Genomic DNA, 19,198 nt, shown 5'->3' on the forward strand with positions numbered 1-19,198 from the left:
TAGAGACAGTGTTTCACCATGCTGGCCAGGCTGGTCTTGAACTACTGACCTCATGTGATCTGCCTGCCTCGACCTCCCAAAGTGCTGAGATTACGGGCATGAGTCCCCAGGCCTGGCTAATTTTTGTATTTTTAGTAGAGACAGGGTTTTACCATGTTGGCCAGTCTGGTCTTGAACTCCTGACCTCATGTGACCTAGACCTCCCAAAGTGCTGGGATTACAGGCGTGAGCCACCGGGCCCGGCCTTCGCACCCAGCTGACTTTCACTTCTGAAGGTTGTGCTGCCTACCTCAGGGCCTTGGCACATGCACCTTCCTTCCCTTCCCCTGTTCAACTCTCAGAGCTCATTGTTATTTAATACCCTTCTCTCCCCTGCCCCACCCTCCCCCGCCTCTGGGCTCCCACTAATCCAAATACAATCAACTCAACTTACACCAGTTATCTGGCTTCAGAAGCATGCAATTTGTGTAAAAAGAACTCAAGCCTTTCACCAGCGGACAGCCTTCAGTATAGCTCCATCCCAGCTATCTCAATGCCAAACAGAATTTCAGGCTTAGTCTAAGCTACATGTGTGAGAAAGAACAACGTTCCCACATTTCAGAAGCTTAGAGACTAGAAAAAGTATGAAAACATTATTTATGTATTGCAGTCACTACAAAAAGTAAAAAAAGACATATTGTCTCCTGTATCAGTCCATTTTCACACTGCTATAAAGAACTTCCAGCCGGGCGCAGTGGCTCATGCCTGTAATCCCAGCACTTTGGGAGGCCGAGGTGGGTGAATCACGAGGTCAGGAGTTCGAGATCAGCCTGACCAACATGGTGAAACCCCATCTATACTAAAAATACAAAAATTAGCCCGGCATGGTTGCGTGCACCTGTAATCCCAGCTACGTGGGAGGCTGGGGCAGGAGAATCACTTGAACCCAGGAGGCAGATGTTGCAGTGAGCCAAGATTGTGCCATTGCACTCCAACCTGGGCGATAGAGTGAGACTTTGTCTCAGGAAAAAAAAAAAAAAAAAAAACCTGCCTAAGAATGGGTAATTTATAAAGGAAAGGGGTTTAATTGATTCACAGTTCAGCTTGGCTAGGAAGGCCCCAGGAAACTTGCAATCATGATGGAAAGTAAAGGAGAAGCAGGCACCTTCTTCACCAGGCGGCAGGAAGGAGAAGTGCCCAGTAAAGGGGAAAGAGCCCCTTATAAAACCATCAGATCTGCTGAGAACTCACTATCAGGAGAACAGCAAGGGGGAAACCGCCCCCAGGATTCAATTACCTCCACCTGGTCTCTCCCTTGACATGTGGGGATTATGGGAATTACAATTCAGGATCTCAAGATGAGATTTGGGTGGGGACATGAAGCCTAACCATCTCATCTCCTTACTTATTTACTTAATTACCTAATATTTAATGAATCCCTCCTGAGTACCCAGGAATTTGCCACATGCTGGGAAATTCAAAGTGGAATAAAGGCAGACCAAAGAGTCTGCTTCTGGTTATGGCGGGCCAGCTCAGTTGATCCAACAAGCCCTCCGACGACAAGGACAACAGCTGTGTACAATAGAAACCACAAATTATTAACAGGTTAGAAAGTCAAAAAGTGGTGAGGAACTTTGAAAAAGGAATATAATTCATGCCTGGAGTAAGACCCACTTAACTGTGGCGTATCATTTGTTTTACACATCGCTGGATTCATTTCACTAATATCTTGTTAGGTCTATTTGCATCTGTGCTTTTGAGTGAGATTTGTTTATAATTTTCCTTTCCTTTCTCTAACGTCTTTAACTAGTTTGCTATTAGGGTAATGCTGATCTCGTAGAATGAGTTGGAAGTGTTTTGTCTGCTTCTAGTTTCTGGCAGAAATATGAAGAATTGGTATCATTCCTTCCTTAAAAGATTGATAGGATTTGCCAGTGAACCATCTGGGCCTGAGGTTTCATTTTCTGGAAGGCTGTTAATGAGTGATTCAATTTCATTTGTAGATATAAAGCCATTCAAGTTCTCTGTCTCTCCATGTGTGAATTTTGATAGTTTGTAGACTTCAAGGATTTGGTCCCCTGTATTTAAGTTACCAGATTTGCAGGTGTGGAGTCAGTGCTTCATCGCATTCCATTTTAACGCTCACGGGACCTTACAAAGACACAGCTCTCTCATTTCTGATGTTAGTAATTTGCATCTTCTCCCTTATTTTCCTGGATGGACTAGCTAGAGGTTTCCAACTTGATTGATTTTTTAAAAAAACCTATTTTTGGTTTCATTGATTTGTCTCTGTTGTTTTCTAATTTTTAAGATGCATTGATTTCTGCTGTATTTTTTGTTATTTATTTACTTTCTGCTTGCTCTAGGCTTCCATTGCTTTTCTTTCTCTGGCTTCCTGAGGGTGAAGAATAGATGATTTACTTTAGATCTTTCTTCTTTCTAATATATGCACGCATTCAATGCTATAAATTTCCCTCTAAATATCACTTTCACTGCATCCCACAAATTTGATTGTTATATTTTTATAAAATAAACTTTAAAACATTAGAATAGTTTCAAGTTTAAAAGAAAATTGCAAAGATACACAGTGATGTTATATCCTACCTCCCATTTCTCCTATTATTAACATTTTACACTGATGTGGCACATTTATTATAATGAATGAATCAATGTAAATACAGTATTATTATCTAAAATCCATACCTTATTCAGATTTTTGAGTTGTTCATGAACATTCCTTTTCTGTTCCAGGATCCCACATTACTTTTAGTCATCATGTTCCCTTCGGCTGTCTTGGTTCTTCCAGTTTCTTAGGTTATCCTTGTTTTTGATGACCCTGTTTTGAAGAATACTGATCAGGACTTTTATAGAATGCCTCTTTGATATGTTGCATTTTCATTTCATTTAGTTCATTTTAACTTTTCTTGAGCCTTCTTTAACCCCTGTGTTTTTTTATTTTTTTTTAATTTTTTTGAGACGGAGTTTCTGTCTTGTTGCCCAGGCTGGAGTGCAATGGTGCCATCTCAGCTCACTGCAACCTCCACCTCCCAGGTTCAAGTGGTTCTCCTGCCTCAGCCTCCCAAGTAGCTGAGATTATAGGCATGCATCACCACGCCCGGCTAATTTTTGTATTTTTGGTAGAGATGGAGTTTCACCATGTTGGCCAGGCTGGTCTCGAACTCCCGATCTCAGGTGACCCACCCATCTCAGCCTCCCAAAGTGCTGGGATTACAGGTGTGAGCCACCGAGCCCGGACGACCCCTGTGCTATTTAAAAGTGTGTTGTTGAATCTGCAAATGGCTTGGGATTTTCCAGATATTTTCCTGCTATTTATTTCTAGTTTAAATTTATTGTTAGTTGAGAACATAGTCCATCTGATTTCTATTTTTTAAAAAATTTAAAGGTACGTTTATGGCCCAGAATGTGGTCTATCTTGGTGGAAGTTTCATCTGAACTTGAGAAGAAAGTGTATTCTGTTATTGTGTGCAACATTCTGCAAATGCCAATTAAATCAAGTTGGATGATTGAGGCCATCAGTGCAACCACGTCCCCTCTGAATGCTGCATCTGCCTATCACCAGCAGAAGGGTGTCGAAGGCTCCAGCTGTCACAGTGGATTTGTCTATTTCTCTCTTCAGTTCTATCACTTTCTGCCTTGAGTATTTTGACTGTCTCTCGCTGGGTACATACACATTAAGGATTGTTATATATTTGTAGAGGGTTGACCCTTTGTTGTTGCATAATGCCCCTTTTTCTCCCGTATTATTTTTCTTGTTCTGAAGTCTGTTATGTCTGAAATCAATATAATTACTCAAGCTTTCTTTTGATTGGTGCTAGTTTGGTACATTTTTCTCCATCCTTTTACTTTTGATCTATTCTAGTCTTTATACTTAAAATAGGATTTCTTGTAGACAACACATACAGTACGTTCTCACTTAGCGCTGTCGACAGGTTCTTAGAAATTGTGACTTTACGTGGAAGGACATATAATGAAACCAGTTCTACCCCAGAGAATTGGTATAAACAAGAGTTCTGTTCCTACAGCGTATTTCTGTTCACAAAAACACCAAACTTCTCAATAAAGTCCCCCAATACTAATACTAAACACTGAAATTAATGTGAGCTATACATACACTTAAGAAAGATCAATAAAAACAAATAAGATATTTATTTACCCAATTATTCCAGTTCAGGGTCATGGTGCCTGGAGTTTGCCTGGTAGCTCAGGGCACAGGAGGAACCACGCCTGGACAGGATGCCCTCCCGTCTCAGAGTGTACCCACACCCCCCTTCCACACTCACACAATTCAGGGACAGGACGCCCTCCCATCTCAGAGCGCAACCACACCCCCCTCCACACTCACAATTCAGACATGCAAATTAACTGAATACGCACATCTTTAGGATGTGGGAGAAAACTGGAATAACTAGAGAAAGCCCAGGCAGACATGGGGAGAACATGTAAGTTCCACATGGACAGTAGCTGCAGTTGGGAATCAATTTTTTTCTCATCAACATTGTAATGAAATAATGTTGAACAAAATGACATTATTTGAGGACCTGCTGAAGTTGGATCTTTTTTTTTTCTTTTTTGCAATCCATTATGATGCTCTCTGTCTTTGAATTGCTGTATTTGGAATGTTCCCATTTAAAGTGATTATTGAAAGTAAGATTTAGTTCATTTAAACTTTTCCTGAGCCTTCTTCTTTGACTCATGTGCTATGTAGAAGTGTGTTGCATAGTTGTGTTGCATAGTTGTGTTGCATCATTGTGTTGCATGGTTGTGTTGCATAGATGTGTTGCATAGTTGTGTTGTGTAGTTGTATTGTATAGCTGTGTTGCATAGTTGTGTTGTGTAGTTGTGTTGTATAGTTGTGTTGTACAGTGTGTTGCACAGTTGTGTTGTGTAGTTGTGTTGTATCGTTGTGTTGTGTAGTTGTATTGCATAGATGTGTTGTGTAGTTGTGTTGCATAGTTGTTAGTTGTGTTGCGTAGTTGTGTTGCATAGTTGTGTTGTGTAGTTGTGTTGCAGAGTTGTGTTAGTTGTGTTGTATAGTTGTGTAGTTGTGTTGCGTAGTTGTGTTGCATAGTTGTGTTAGTTGTGTTGCATAGTTGTGTAGTTGTGTTGCGTAGTTGTGTTGCATAGTTGTGTTAGTTGTGTTGTGTAGTTGTGTTGCATAGTTGTGTTGTGTAGTTGTGTTGCATAGTTGTGTTAGTTGTGTTGCATAGTTGTGTAGTTGTGTTGTATAGTTGTGTTGCGTAGTTGTGTTGTGTAGTAGTGTTGTGTAGTTGTGTTGTACAGTTGTGTTGTATAGTTGGATTAATACCTCATATGTTTGTAATTATTTCTACTTATTACATTTATTCTTTTTTCTTTATCTTTCCCTTCTTTTCTTGTTTTTTTCTGGTTTTAACTGAGCATGTTATAGAACTTCATCTCCTTTCTTAGCATATTATATTATTTTTAGTGATTGTGCTGGAGTTTCATTGTTGTGTATTGTTGAATATTTAAAATCTGCCTTCGAATGACACCATGCTGTTTCATGTGGTGTGGCTATATTCTAAGTTCTTCCCATCACGTGTGACGATTTATCCATATACTATAATCATCCAATATATTGTTACTATTATCATTTCAATCAAGCAATTATCTTCAGATCAATAAAGAATACAAAATAATAGACTTTACTTAACTTTCATTGGTTTCTTATGACATCCTTTCTTTTTTTAATGCAGACCCAAGTGTCTCACACGTATCATTTTCCTTTTCCCTGAAAAACAACTTTGACCCTTTCTTGCAGAGCGGGTCTGATAGTGGTGAATTCGCAGTTTTTGTTGGTTCCAGAAGGATTTCTCATTCACATTTGAGGGATAAATTGGCTGGATGTAGAGTTCTTAGTTTTTCTTTCAACACCGAAAAAACTCCACTGTTATCTTGCCTGCGTGGTTTCTGACAAAAAATTTTCTGTGATTAGTGACTTGTCTCTCAATTATTAAGGTGCCTGCCCCAAAGCTGCTTTGACAACCTTGGGTGATCAAAGTTGGGCTTATGGGTGTTGAAAGTTGAGGGTTTCTAATAAACTTTTGGTGCATTGGACTGGGAAACAAAGGCACTATAGCCTAGATGTAAAAGAGAATCAGAAATGAAAATGTCCCACAAAGACCATAGCTTAGTTTCTCATGATGTAAGTTGCCCAGTAAATCTTCAAGACTGAATTGGATTAAGAGGGTTCTGGATCAGTAATGTCCCTTGGTGCTAGGAAGAAGCAAACAAAAACTATCTTTTCAGGTAGATACTATTACCCTAAGTGTCAAATAATGTTTGTAGCAAGTTTTCAAGAACTGTTTTCAAGAACCATTTTCAGCACGTAATCAATGATGACTAGGAACATGATGAGACAAGAGAACATGGGTGAAAACTATGAGAAATAGTGAGCATATAGAAGTAAACACACAAGAACTCCAAATATTAGGGTTATTAAATATTTAACTATTGTAACTACTATGTTTTCTGTATTCAAGGATATAAAAGCTAAGTTCAAAAATTTCTCTTTTTTTTTGGTTTTGTGGCTTTTTATTTCACAGAATAAAATAATAGCATCCATTGGTTAAAAAAAAGCAAATACCTTTAATAAATCTTTTTAAAAATTTTTTATTTTACTTTAAGTTCTGGGATATATGTGCAGAATGTGCAGGTTTGTTACCCAGGTATACATGTGCCATGGTGGTTTGCTGCACCTCTCAACCCGTCATCTAGGTTTTAAGACCCACATGCATTAAGTATTTGTCTTAATGCTCTCCCTCCCTGCAATCCCCAACCCCCAATAGGCTCTGGTGTGTGATGTTCCCCTCCCTGTGTCCATATGTACTCATTGTTCACTTCCCATTTATGAGTGAGAGCATGTGGTGTTTAGTTTTCTGTTCCTGTGTTAGTTTGCTGAGGGTGATGGCTTCTAGCTTCAAAGATGTCCCTGCAAAGGACATGATCTCATTTTTTTAGTAGTATTTTTGCATAGTATTTCATGGTGTATATGGACCACATTTTCTTTATCCAGTCTATCATTGATGGACATTTGGGTTGGTTCCATGTCTTTGCTATTGTAAACAGTGCTGTGATAAATATATGTGTGCATGTCTTTATATTAGAATGATTTATTTCCTTTGGGTATATATCCAGTAACGGGATTGCTGGTCAAATAGTATTTCTGGTTTTAGATCCTTGAGGAATCATCACACTGTCTTCCATAATGGCTGAACTAATTTACATTCCCACCAATCTTGTAAAGATGGATTAAAGACTTAAATGTAAAACCCAAAACTCTAAAAACCCTAGAATAAAACCAAGGCAATACCACTCAGGACACAGGCATGGGCAAGGACTTCATGACAAAAATACCAAAAGCAATTGCAACAAAAGCCAAATTTGACCAATAGAATCTAATTAAACTAAAGAGCTTCTGTACAGCCAAAGAAACTAGCATCAGAGTGAACAGGCAACCTACAGAATGGGAGAAAGTTTTTGCCACGTACCCATCTGACAAAGTTCTAATATCCAGAATCTACAAGGTACTTGAACAAATTTATGAGAAAAAAAGCAAACAACCCCATCAAAAAGTGGGCAAAAGATATGAACAGACAGTTTTCAAAAGAAGACCTATACGTGGCCAACAAACATATGAAAAAAAGCTCATCATTGCTGGTCATTAGAGAAATGCAGATCAAAACCACAATGAGGTTCAAGCAATTCTTATGCCTCAGCCTCCCGAGTAGCCGGGATTACAGGCATGCACCACCACGCCTGGCTAATTTTGTATTTTTAGTAAAGACAGGGTTTCTCCATGTTGACGCTGGTCTTGAACTCCTGACCTCAGGTGATCCACCTGCCTTGGCCTCCCAAAGTGCTGGGATTACAGGTGTGAGCTACCGTGCCTGGCCCAGAAATATCTTCTACTCCTTGTCTCTCTCTTGTTCCAGAGGTGCAGCCCTGAAGCTTCATGTGAGAGGCAGGTGGCCAAACGCTCAGAAGAAGGCCATCTCAAGGCAGATCCAGGCTGTTCCACGTGGACATAGCCAAGCAGCTGGTGCATAGTAACGCACACCAAGTGTCTCCATAGACATTAGGACTTTTAGAGCAAAGCTTTTATTATTTTCCTTGCAAAATCTTTTATCATTTTGCAAGAGAGTGCTCATGACAGGTTTTGAGTGAAGCATGCTTCCTCAGTACCATTCTCAGTACTTGGCTTACTGAGGGTCTGGCACCCATTCTCACTGATGTTTCAATGACTAATTACAACTTGGAGCAAAGATTTTCACATTTTGGAATGTATCAGAGTCTCCTAGAATACATGATCAAAGATCCAAATTTCTAGGCTCAACCTCCAGATTTTGATTCGGTAGGTGCTGGGTGGGGCCTAGGAATCTGAATTCATTAAGACCCACTGCCCCAAGTTGTCGCAAGTCATTGATTCATCAGCGATACTCATTTAAGTTAGTTTTGAAGTCAATAACACATGAACTATACAGAATAAGCTTGCTGTTTTATGCAAAACGCCACGTCATCAGATGTCTATGACTCTTTTCTTTTTCAGTAAGTCTCTGTTTCACACTTTATTCTTAGAGTCTAGCTCGTTACCTGACCCATAATAGGCCTTGATAAAGATTTGTGGACTGACTGGGTGTGTAACTGCCCCAGAATCTGACACCCAGAGGGTGCCCAGAACAAACACTAGGAATGAAATCATGGCATCTATAGCACATGGTTCTCACTTGAGGAATGCCCAGGGACACTAAATGAGGTCATCAAAAAAAAAGAATTCAGCCATGAATGATGGCTTGGCATGACAATGCAAAGTGAACGATCATGTGTTAGAGACAAACTTCTAAGGAACCATTATCTTTCCATTGGTCTATATTCCTTGTGTTTGCTAACTCATTTAATTAGATCATGTGTCATAAAGCAAAGTTCTTAGTCTGCAGTACCTTACAGTTACTGCCAAGTGTAGCTGTCGGTATAGACCTGGTTATGCTGTAGTAACAAAAATGCCCCCAGGCCAGTGGCTGAACGCAGCTTGCTTCTCACCGAGTACATAGTCAGGGGCTGCTGTAGCCTCAGAGACAGGTTCACAGAAGAGCAATCTCCCAACGTGCTTTCAAAAGTGGTGCCACAGGAGATAGAGCATCAGGGCCCTGAAAATGTTTGTCTGGAGCTGATACACATCAATTCTGCACACATTTCACCGGCCACAGGTTGAGAGGCAGACAGCCTTCCCCCCATTGTAGCCACAGGCTTCCACTCTACCTCATTGGCATGCAACCATTCTGGGACATGCATCTTTTGGTCTTTACCCATTCCAAATCATCTTCCCCTTCCCACCTTCATCAGTTTTTGGGGGGCGATATGCTCCCTCTTCTTGTTCAGGTGAGGTTGATGACTTCCCTAAAGCCCCAGTGTGGTCATGGGCCTGACTCCTGGCTACTCAGAGACACAGTGCTAGGCTCGGGATCAAACCTGCTGGCTGACAGGCAGCCCTAGGACTCTAGGCTGGACCATTAGGAAGGGGTGTTACCTTCTATCTGAACTTGACCTCCTAGAAGGATAGAATCCTGTTGTCACCTGTGGGAAAGCCTGTCCCTATATTGATGTGTCTCAATCTTTTCTTATTATTGACCCATGAAGTGATTTTTAGACAGTTTTACTGCAGTCACTCCCACCCACTGCATTAAGTTTTAATAGCATATATATGCTATATATAAATATATTATATTATATATAATATAATATATAATTATATATAATATATATGCTATATATAATATATATTATTATATATATTATATATGATATATATATATATTTTAATATACTGGGGCCCCTTGTGGGGTCCCAAAACCATTATAATAGCTAAGATTCTTTGCCCAGTAAGAGCTAATTTTGCCCCATTGCGGGAAAAGTCATCCCTGTTAGCATTTTTTTTCGTAAATGAAGTCAGTTTGGAGGAAGGCAGAGCAGGAGGCCCCGAGGACGCCCGGGAGTCTGGATCTAGTGGTGCCAGAAGATGGGTCTGACCTCGAGACGTCCCAGTTACTCAAAACAATAAATTCCTGTTTTGCTAATTGAGTCTGAGTTGCATTTCTGTTGCCTTAATGGAAACAGCCCTTAATAATCCATAAATGTTTAAATTATGCTACGTGAACTAAGGATCCGTGGTTCTAAAATCCTCTTTCTTTCCCGTCTTTGAACTAAGTCCTCCCTGACTCTGAAGCAGTTCATATATGGCTTTCCTGATGCCACCTTTCCAATTGACCTAATGAAACCTACTCATAACATCAGGTTCCTTCAATTCTCCTTCATCTTGCCTTATCGGGCACCGTCTTTCATCAATGCATCTCCTGTGTTATAAATTGATCACTCGATTGATTAATCACTTTCCTGGGTTTATCTGTGTATCCATTCCCCCATCCATCCAATTATCCACCACTCCCTCCATCGATCCATCTATACCTAGTTCCTCTTTCACTCACCCTTCATCCATTTCCCATTGCTCTGTCCTCCACCTTTCTCTCCCTCTGGCCATCTGTCCCCTCCACCTCACAATGTCGATCTGGAGAAAATCTCCAGTGATTTCTCTCATTGCCAAGTCCATTAGTCATTGCTCTTATCACACAGGATCCCACAGCAACATTGGATCCAGCTGACCCTTCCTTCTTTTCGCCGTTTTCCTTTTGGATTTTCTATCAGTGTGTTCTCCTGGATTATCTTCTCTTTCCCGGGCTATTCATTGCACCCACTTTGCTGGCTCCTCTTTTAATTGATATTTAAAGGTTGGAGTGCCTCAAAGTTCTTTGTCAACATCTATAATTCTGCATGAAGAAGCTGATGTAACATCTCCTCGTGCATGTAAAATGTGCATCTCAGGCTTAATACTGGCAACATAAAAAGTCGATTTTTGTTAACCCACGCTTTTATTTTTTCAACGCTCAGCTTCCCGGATTGATAAACCTCATCATTTTGCAATTGTTTAAGCCAGAAATCTAGGCATGATCCCTGAATTCTCTGTCCTTCAGATGGCTTGTGCAGTTGTTTGACCTGGCAAGCTGACTTTTCCTGCAGAATACATCTTGAATCTCTCTGCTTCCCTCCCTCCGTCTCCGTTGCTGGCATTTTAGCCCCAGCCACCATTATTCTTACTTCACCTTAGACTTGGCCTTCGAGTTGCCTTCCCCTCTTGCTCCTTAATCCCTTTACCATACAGCAGCCAGAATGATATTTCAAACTCCCCTGATGACAATTATCCAATGGTTTCCACAACACCTGGAAGAAAACCCCCGTTCCCTGCTTTCCGGAGCTCTGGGAGGGAGGATAAGCAAAGCTGCAGAGCTGAGTCAAGTAAATATCGAAATCTGGTGAGATACCGCAGGAGCCACGACAACCCCAAATATAATAACTGGCTTGTGTTTTCATGACACTTTAGCATTGACAGAAGCCTTTCCTGGTCCCTCTCCTGCGGCGAGCTGAGTGTTTCATCCTGTGCGCTGCCCACCTCATGTCCTTCCTGATTTCCCCTTAAGTGCTGACGTATGATGCTGTCTCTGACAGACAGTGAATCCTTAAAAGTAATGGCTGTGACTGTTTAATTGTTTCATCTTTGTAAACCCGACAGTTTCTCAGTATATATGTTTTTCATTAATAGACTTAATTTTTTTTTTTTAGATTTACAGACATATGGAACAGAAAGCACAGAGTTCCCACCTGTGCCCTTACTTTTCTCTATTATTAAAGTCTTGCTACATTTGTTACTATTAATGAATCAGTATTGATACATTATAATTAAGTAAAGCCCATAGTTTACATTCAGGTTCACTCTGTGTTGTAGGTAAAGCTCTTTGGGCTTTAACAAATGCATAATGGCAGTTATCCCTGGTTGCTGTGCTTCAGAACAGTTTCACCACATAAAAATCCCCCGTGCTCCACATAAAAATCCCCTGTGCTGCACCTCCTCATCACTCCTCGCTGTAGCTCAGACTTCTGGCTAGCGCTGAACTTTTACTATCTCCATTGCTTTGCCTTTCTCAGAATGTTACATAATTGAAATCATACAATATGCAGCCTTTTCAGAGTGACTTATTGCACTTAGCAATATGCGGTTAACATTTCTCCATGTCCTTCTATGGTTTGATAGCTCATTTGTTTTTAATCACTGAATAATATTCCAACGTAAGGCTGTATCCATTCATCTATTGAAGGACAGGTTAGCTGCTTCCAGTTTTGGGGATTATGAATAAAACTGCCATAGGTAGTGATGTGATGAAGCTTTTGTTTCTCTAAAGACACAATTACTAATTGACTGTGTGGCAGGAGTATGTTTAGGGTCTATTTGCCTTTGTGAGGAACTGCTAAACTGTCTTCCAAAGTGGCTGTACCATTTTGCATCTTACCAGCAATGAATGAGAGTTCCTCTTACTTCACATCTTCACCAGCATTGGCTATTTCAGTGTTTCGGGTTTTAGTCATTCTAATAGGTGTGTAGTAGTGTGCCACTGCTGTTTTATTTTGCAATTCCCTAATGACAAATGATAGTGAGCATCTCCCTCTATGCTTACTTGCCATCTGTATGTCTCCGATGGTGAGATGTCTGTTCAGGTCTTCTGCTCATTTGAAAATTGGGTTTGTTTGCTTATTGTTGAGTTTAACAACTTTGGGAAATTGAGTGAAACAATTTCTTTGTATATTTTAAATACAAGTCCGTTATCTGACATGTGTTTTGCCGCAGTGGTTTCCAAGTCTGTGGCTTATCTTTTTCATTCTCTTAACAGTGCTTTTCAGAGCAGAAGTTTCAAATTTTGATGAAATCCAACATATCAATTTTTTTCTTTCCTAAATCAGACTTTTGGCATGGTATCTTAAAAGTCATCTCCAAGTCCAAGGCTCCCTGGATTTTCTCCTGTGATATCTTCTAGAAGTTTTATAGTTCTGTATTTTTCACATCGATCTACAACCCATATTGAGTTAATTTTTGTGAATGATGTAAGGTCTGTGTCTAAATTCATTTTGTTTTGCATGTGGATGGCCAGTTACTCCAGTAATTCATTGAAAAGAGCAGCCATTCTTACTGAATTGCTTTGCTTCTTTGCCAAAGGTCAGCCGTGTTTGTGTGGGTCTATTTCTGAGCGCTCTGTTCTGCTGTTCTGTTCCATGGATCTGTTGGTCTGTTCTTTCTCTCATACCACGCTCTTTTGATTACTGCTCATCTTTATAGCTTGTCTTGAAGTTGGGTAGAATCAGTCCCCTGGCTTTCTTCTTCTTTTTATAGTGATGTGTTGACTCTTTTAGGTCTTTGCCTTTCTACGTAAAATGTAGAATCAGTTTCTCAATATCCACAAAATAACATACGAGATATTTGATTGGGATTGCACTGACTCTGTATATCAATGTGAGAAAAATGGACATCTTAATGATGCAAGGCAGGGGAGCCCCAAAATTGGGGCTTAGCCTGGGAGGGTTCTTGGCTTTGCCCAGGAAAGAATTCAAGGGCGAGCTGGTGGTGTTAAATAGCAACTTTTATTGAAGCGGACGTGTACAGCAACAGCAGAGGTGTTGCTCCTTGTAGAGCAGGGTTACTCCATAGGCAGTGTGCCCAGAGCAGCAGCTCAGAGGCAGTGCTGAAGGCATAGTTATACCCACTTTTAGTTATGTGCAAAATTAAGGAGCAGACAATGCAGAAATTTCTAGAAAAAGGGTGATAACTTCCAGGTTGTCAGGCCATTGTCATGGAAAGGGGCAGTACATTTTGGGTGCTGCCATGGCATAGTGGGCATGTCTCATGAACAGACGTTTTTACCTCTTCCCCGTTTCGGCCAGTCTTCAATCTGGTCCGAGTCCAAGCCCTGCCTCCAGAGTTGAGTCCTGCCTCCTACGTCATTAACAATATTAGGACCTTTTATCCATGGAAATGGAACATCTATTTATTTTGGTCTTCTTTTATTTCATAAGAGTTTCTTTTCCTTCCATAATCTTGTACACATTTTGTTAGATTTATAGTTCAGTATTTCACTTTGGGGGATGCAAATGGAAATGATGTGCTTTTAATGTCAAATTCCAATTGTTCTCGTAGATAGCATGTATAGGAAGCAACTGCCTTTTGTATATTGACTCAAAGTCACAAGGTTGTGACTTTGCTTTATTGATCATGAGTTCTGAGAGGGGTGTGTGTGGTGTATGTGTGTGTGTGTGTGTGTGTGTTTAGAATTTTCTGTGTAGACAATCATGTCATGTGTAAACAAGCAGCATTTTATTTATTCTCTCCCAGCCTGTGTATCTTTCCTTTTTTCTTGTCTTATTGCATTAACTAGGACTGCCACTATAATATTAAGAGCAGTGGTAAAGAACTAGAGTTGATAACTAGTAGTGGGCACAAAGTTGTTCATAACATTTCTTTATTATCTTTTTAATGTCCATGGGATCAGTGGGGATGCCCTTTCTTTCATCTCTGAGATAAGTAATTTGCCTTTCTTTATTTCTTGGTTGGCCAGGCTAGAGGTTTATCACTTTTATTGATCTTGTCAAAGAACCAGCTTTTAATGCCATTGATTTTTCTGTATTGATTTCCAGTTTTAAATGTCATTGATTTCTGCTCTAATTTGTATTAGTCTATTCTGCCTCTGATTTTAAACTTAATTTGTACTTCTTTTTAGAGCTTCTTAATGTGGAAACTTAGAATATTGATTTGTGATCTTCTTTTTTAATATATGCATTCAGTGCTATCAATTTCCCTCTAAGCATTGCCTTCATTACATCTCGCAAACATTGATGGGTCATACTTTTATTTTCCTCAAAATATTTTACAATTTCTCTTGAGATTCCTTTGACCCATGTACCATTTAGCAGTGTGTTATTGAATCTCCAAATGTTTTGATATTTTCCGGCTAGCTTTTGTTATTGATTTCTAGTTTAGTTCCCTTGTGGTCTGAAAGCATACTTTCTATGATTTATATTCTTTCAAATTTGCTAAGGTGTGTTTTATGTCTATCTTGGTTAATGTCCCATGTGTGCTTGAGAAGAATGTGTATTTGGCCATTGTTGGGTGAAGTCTTCTATAAATGTCAATTAGATCTAGTTGATTGATAGTGCTGTTTAGTTCAAGTATATCCTTATGATTTTGTGCCTGCTGGATCTGTCAATTACTCAGAGCATATTGAAGTCTCCAACTTTATTAGTGGATCTGTCTGTTTCTCGTTGCAGTTCTTCGAGTGTTGCCTCTCCTATTTTGATGCTCTGTTGTTAGGTGCATACACATCAAGGATTCTTATGTATCTGTGGAGGAAAAACCTCTTTATCATTATGTAATGGCTCTCTTTATCCATAACATTTTTTCCTGTTCTAAAGTCTGCTTTGCCCCAAATTAATATAGCTACTCAAGCTGTCTTTTGATCAGTTTTAGCAGCATGGCACATCTTTCTCCATCCTTTTACTTGTAATATATCTGTGCCTTTACATTTAAAATAGGTTTCTTATAGCTAGCATAGAGTTGGGTCTTGTTTTTCTTAAATCTGCTCTGACAGTATCTGATTTATTTATTATTAGCAAATGTATTAAGAAAGTAAAGGAATAAAAGAATGGTTATTCCATAGGCAGAGCAGCCAGTATCTGATTTTTTAATTGGTATATTCAGATGATTCACATTTAAAGTGAATATTGATACAGCTGCCTTAACATCCACCATATTTGTAACTGTTTTCTATTCATTATACTTATTCTTTCTTTTTTCCTTTCTTTTTTCCCTCCCTCTCTCCCTCCCTCCCTCTCTTTCTCTTCCTTCCTTCCTTCCTTCCTTCCTTCCTTCCTTCCTTCCTTCCTTCCTTCCTTCCTTCCTTCCTCCCTTCCTTCCTTCCTTCTTTTCTTGTGGTCTCTCTCTGTCATCCATATTGGAGTGCATTGGCATGATCATAGCTCACTGTAGCCTCCAGCTCCTGGGATCAAGTCATCCACCCACCTTAGCCTCCTGAGTACCGGGGACTATAGGTGCAGGCCACCATGACCAGCTAATTTAAAAACTTTTTTTGTAGAGATGGGGTCTTGCTATGTTGCATAGACTGGTCTTAAACCCCTGGTCTCAAACCCCTGGTCTCAAGCAACCCCTCCTCTTTAGCTTCCCAAAGTGCTGGGATTACAGGCAAGAGCCACTGTCCCTAGCCTGCTTCTATTTTTAATCTTACCTTCTTTCCCTGCCTTTTCCAGTTTTAATTGAGCATTTTCTGTTATTTCATTTTCCATTTTGCATTAGCATATCAATTATATTTCTTTTAAAAAAATCAGTGATTTCCCTTCTTACAAAATTTGCATCCATAAAAAATATACATTTACAACTAATCTAAGTCCACTTTCAAAGAACGCTGTACTACTCCATGGGTAATAAAGGTGTTCTTTCTTCATAATGTAGCATTCCAAATTCTTCTCTCCCTCCTTGTAATATTTCTGTCATTCATTTCATTTATCTGTATGCTACTATCACCCAATGCATTGTAGTTATTATTACTTTTAATTGTAATCTATTAAACAAATTAAGAATAAGAAAATGGAATATTTTATTTTACTTTCATTCTTCCTCTGATGTGCTTTATTTTTTAATGTAAGTCTGTGTTTCTGACCTATATAATTTTCTTTCTCTTTGAAGAATGTCTTTTACCATTTATTGAAGGGTATTTCTGCTGTGGACTCACTCAGTTTTTGTCTGTCTGGAAAAATATTTCTCCTTCCCTTTTGAAGGATATTTATGCTAAATACAGAAATCTGAGTTGGTGGGTTTTGCTTCTAACACTTTAAATATTTCACTCGGCCGGGCGCGGTGGCTCAAGCCTGTAATTCCAGCACTTTGGGAGGCCGAGACGGGCGGATCACGAGGTCATGAGATCGAGACCATCCTGGCTAACACGGTGAAACCCCGTCTCTACTAAAAATACAAGAAAAATAGCCGGGCGAGGTGGCGGGCGCCTGTAGTCCCAGCTACTCAGGAGGCTGAGGCAGGAGAATGGCGTGAACCCGGGGAGGCGGAGCTTGCAGTGAGCTGAGATCGCGCCACTGCACTCCACCCTGGGGCACAGAGCAAGACTCCGTCTCAAAAAAAAAAAAAAAAAAAAAAAAATTTCACTCAAGTCTCTTCTTGCTTGCATTGTTTCTGGTGAAAAGTCCGTCGTAATTCTCGGGTGAGGTTTTCATCATTTGTCTTGCACCCTCCAATTTCTTGCAAGATTTTCTTTTTGTCTTAGGTTTCCTGCAGCTTGAATTTAATATGCCCAGGTGTATGTCTGGTATTTATCCTGCTTACTGTTCTCTGAGCTCCCTGGATCTGTGGTTTGGTATCTTCTATTACTTTTGGAAAATTCTCAGAAATCTTTCAAATATTTCTTATTTTCTCACCTCTCTCTCTCTTTTATCTTTCAGTTATTCCCATGACACACCCACACTTCTTTCTGTAATTGTCTCACGGTTCTTGTTTATTACGTACCATGTTTTTGTACATGTTCCTCTTTGTGTTTCAGTGTACAAAGTCTTTATTGACGCATATTCAAGCTTGTGAAAGCTTTCTTTGACCACGTCTAGTCTACTTAAATAGCCCATCGAAGGTATTTCTTTATTTCTGTTAAAGTGTTCTTGATTTTTATCATTTCCTTTTGATTCTTAGAATTTTCATCTCTGCTTACATCACCTACCTGTTCTTGCATGTTGCGTCCTTCCTCCATAGAGCCCGTAATGTTTCAATCATAGTTATTTTAAACTCACTGCCTGATGATTCCAACATCTGTGCTATATCTGAGTTGGGTTTTGGTGCTTGCTCTCCTTCTTCTTACTGCACTTTTCCATGCCTGTTGGCACATCTTGCAGTGTTTTGCTGAAAGCTGGAACTGCTGTCTCTGGCAATAGGAGCGGAAGGGTCCAGGCTTTTTGAGTGAGATTTCATGTTAATCTGCCGAGGAGCTGGGTTGTGCTTCATGTTTGCTGATGCCAGACGCTGAGGTTCCTTGTTTGCTTGTTCCTCTCTTGTTGTGAGGTTTACCTAAGAACTCCTTCTTAAATAGAGTCTATATTTTGCAGCTCTATCAGTCGTAATCTGTTGGGGGGCAGGAGAAGTGTCGTATAATATTATGATTAAGTTTCACTATTCTTTGTGGGCCTGAGTTCTTGAGCTATGACCTTCAATAGTGTTGTGTAGCCTTTTTATTATTCCCTTCCTGAAAGAGGAAAGCCAGAGGTCTGATCAGCCTATGGTCAAATTGTTTCACTAGGGGCGGGAGTTGGGAGCAGACTTTTGTTCCCAGGATAGAACCCTCCGGGCATATTTTCGGGTGACCACTGTTTCCCTTCCCTTCCCTTCCACATGAAGTAATTTTTAGACCATCTTCAGATCTTTACCCTGAGACCATAGGGCTCCTAGAGGTAAACTCTACAAAATCCTGCCCCCTCCTTCCCCCAGGGTTTTCACCTCTCCTACTAGTCCACACTCAGCCGCCAGGAATTCATCAATTACTAGTTTAGTGTTCCTACAAGTTGCTGGCTCCAGCAGCTTAGCGCCCGCAAGCTGATTTCAGCTGTGACTTTCTGCACTAGCCTGTCTCTCTCTCTGGGTGTCTGGGTGAGAGTTTGCCCTGGGATATCAATTCTTTGATGGATCTAAGTAAAGCTTGCTTGTTTCTTTTTCTTTCTTTTTCTTTCTTTCTTTCTTTCTTTCTTTCTTTCTTTCTTTCTTTCTTTCTTTCTTTCTTTCTTTCTTTCTTTCTCTCCTCTCTCTCTTTCTTTCTCTCTCTCTTCCTTTCTTCCTTTATCTCTCTTTTTCTTTCTTTCTCTCTCTCTCTCTCTTTCTTTCTCTCTCTTTCTTTCTCTTTCTCTCTTTCTCTCTCTCTCTCCCTTCCTTCCTTCCTTCCTTCCTTTCTTTCTTTCTTTCTTTCTTTCTTTCTTTCTTTCTTTCTTTCTTTCTTTCTTTCTTTCTTTCTTTCTTTCTTTCTTTCTTTCTTTCTTCCTTTCTTCCTTTCTTTCCTTCTTTCTTTCTTTTCTTTCTTTTTTTAGAAAGGTCTCCCTCTGTCACCTATGCTGGAGTGCAGTTCACTGCAGCCTCCATCTCTGAGGCTCAAGCTCTTCTCCCGCTTCAGCCTCCCAAGTAGCTGGGACTTTTTATTAGTAGTTTTTGTAAAGATGGGATTTCACAATATTGTCCAGGCTGGTCTTAAAT

The sequence above is a fragment of the Macaca fascicularis genome, chromosome 10 (genome assembly GCF_037993035.2).
Source record: "Macaca fascicularis isolate 582-1 chromosome 10, T2T-MFA8v1.1".
NCBI classification, from domain to species: Eukaryota; Metazoa; Chordata; class Mammalia; order Primates; family Cercopithecidae; genus Macaca; species Macaca fascicularis.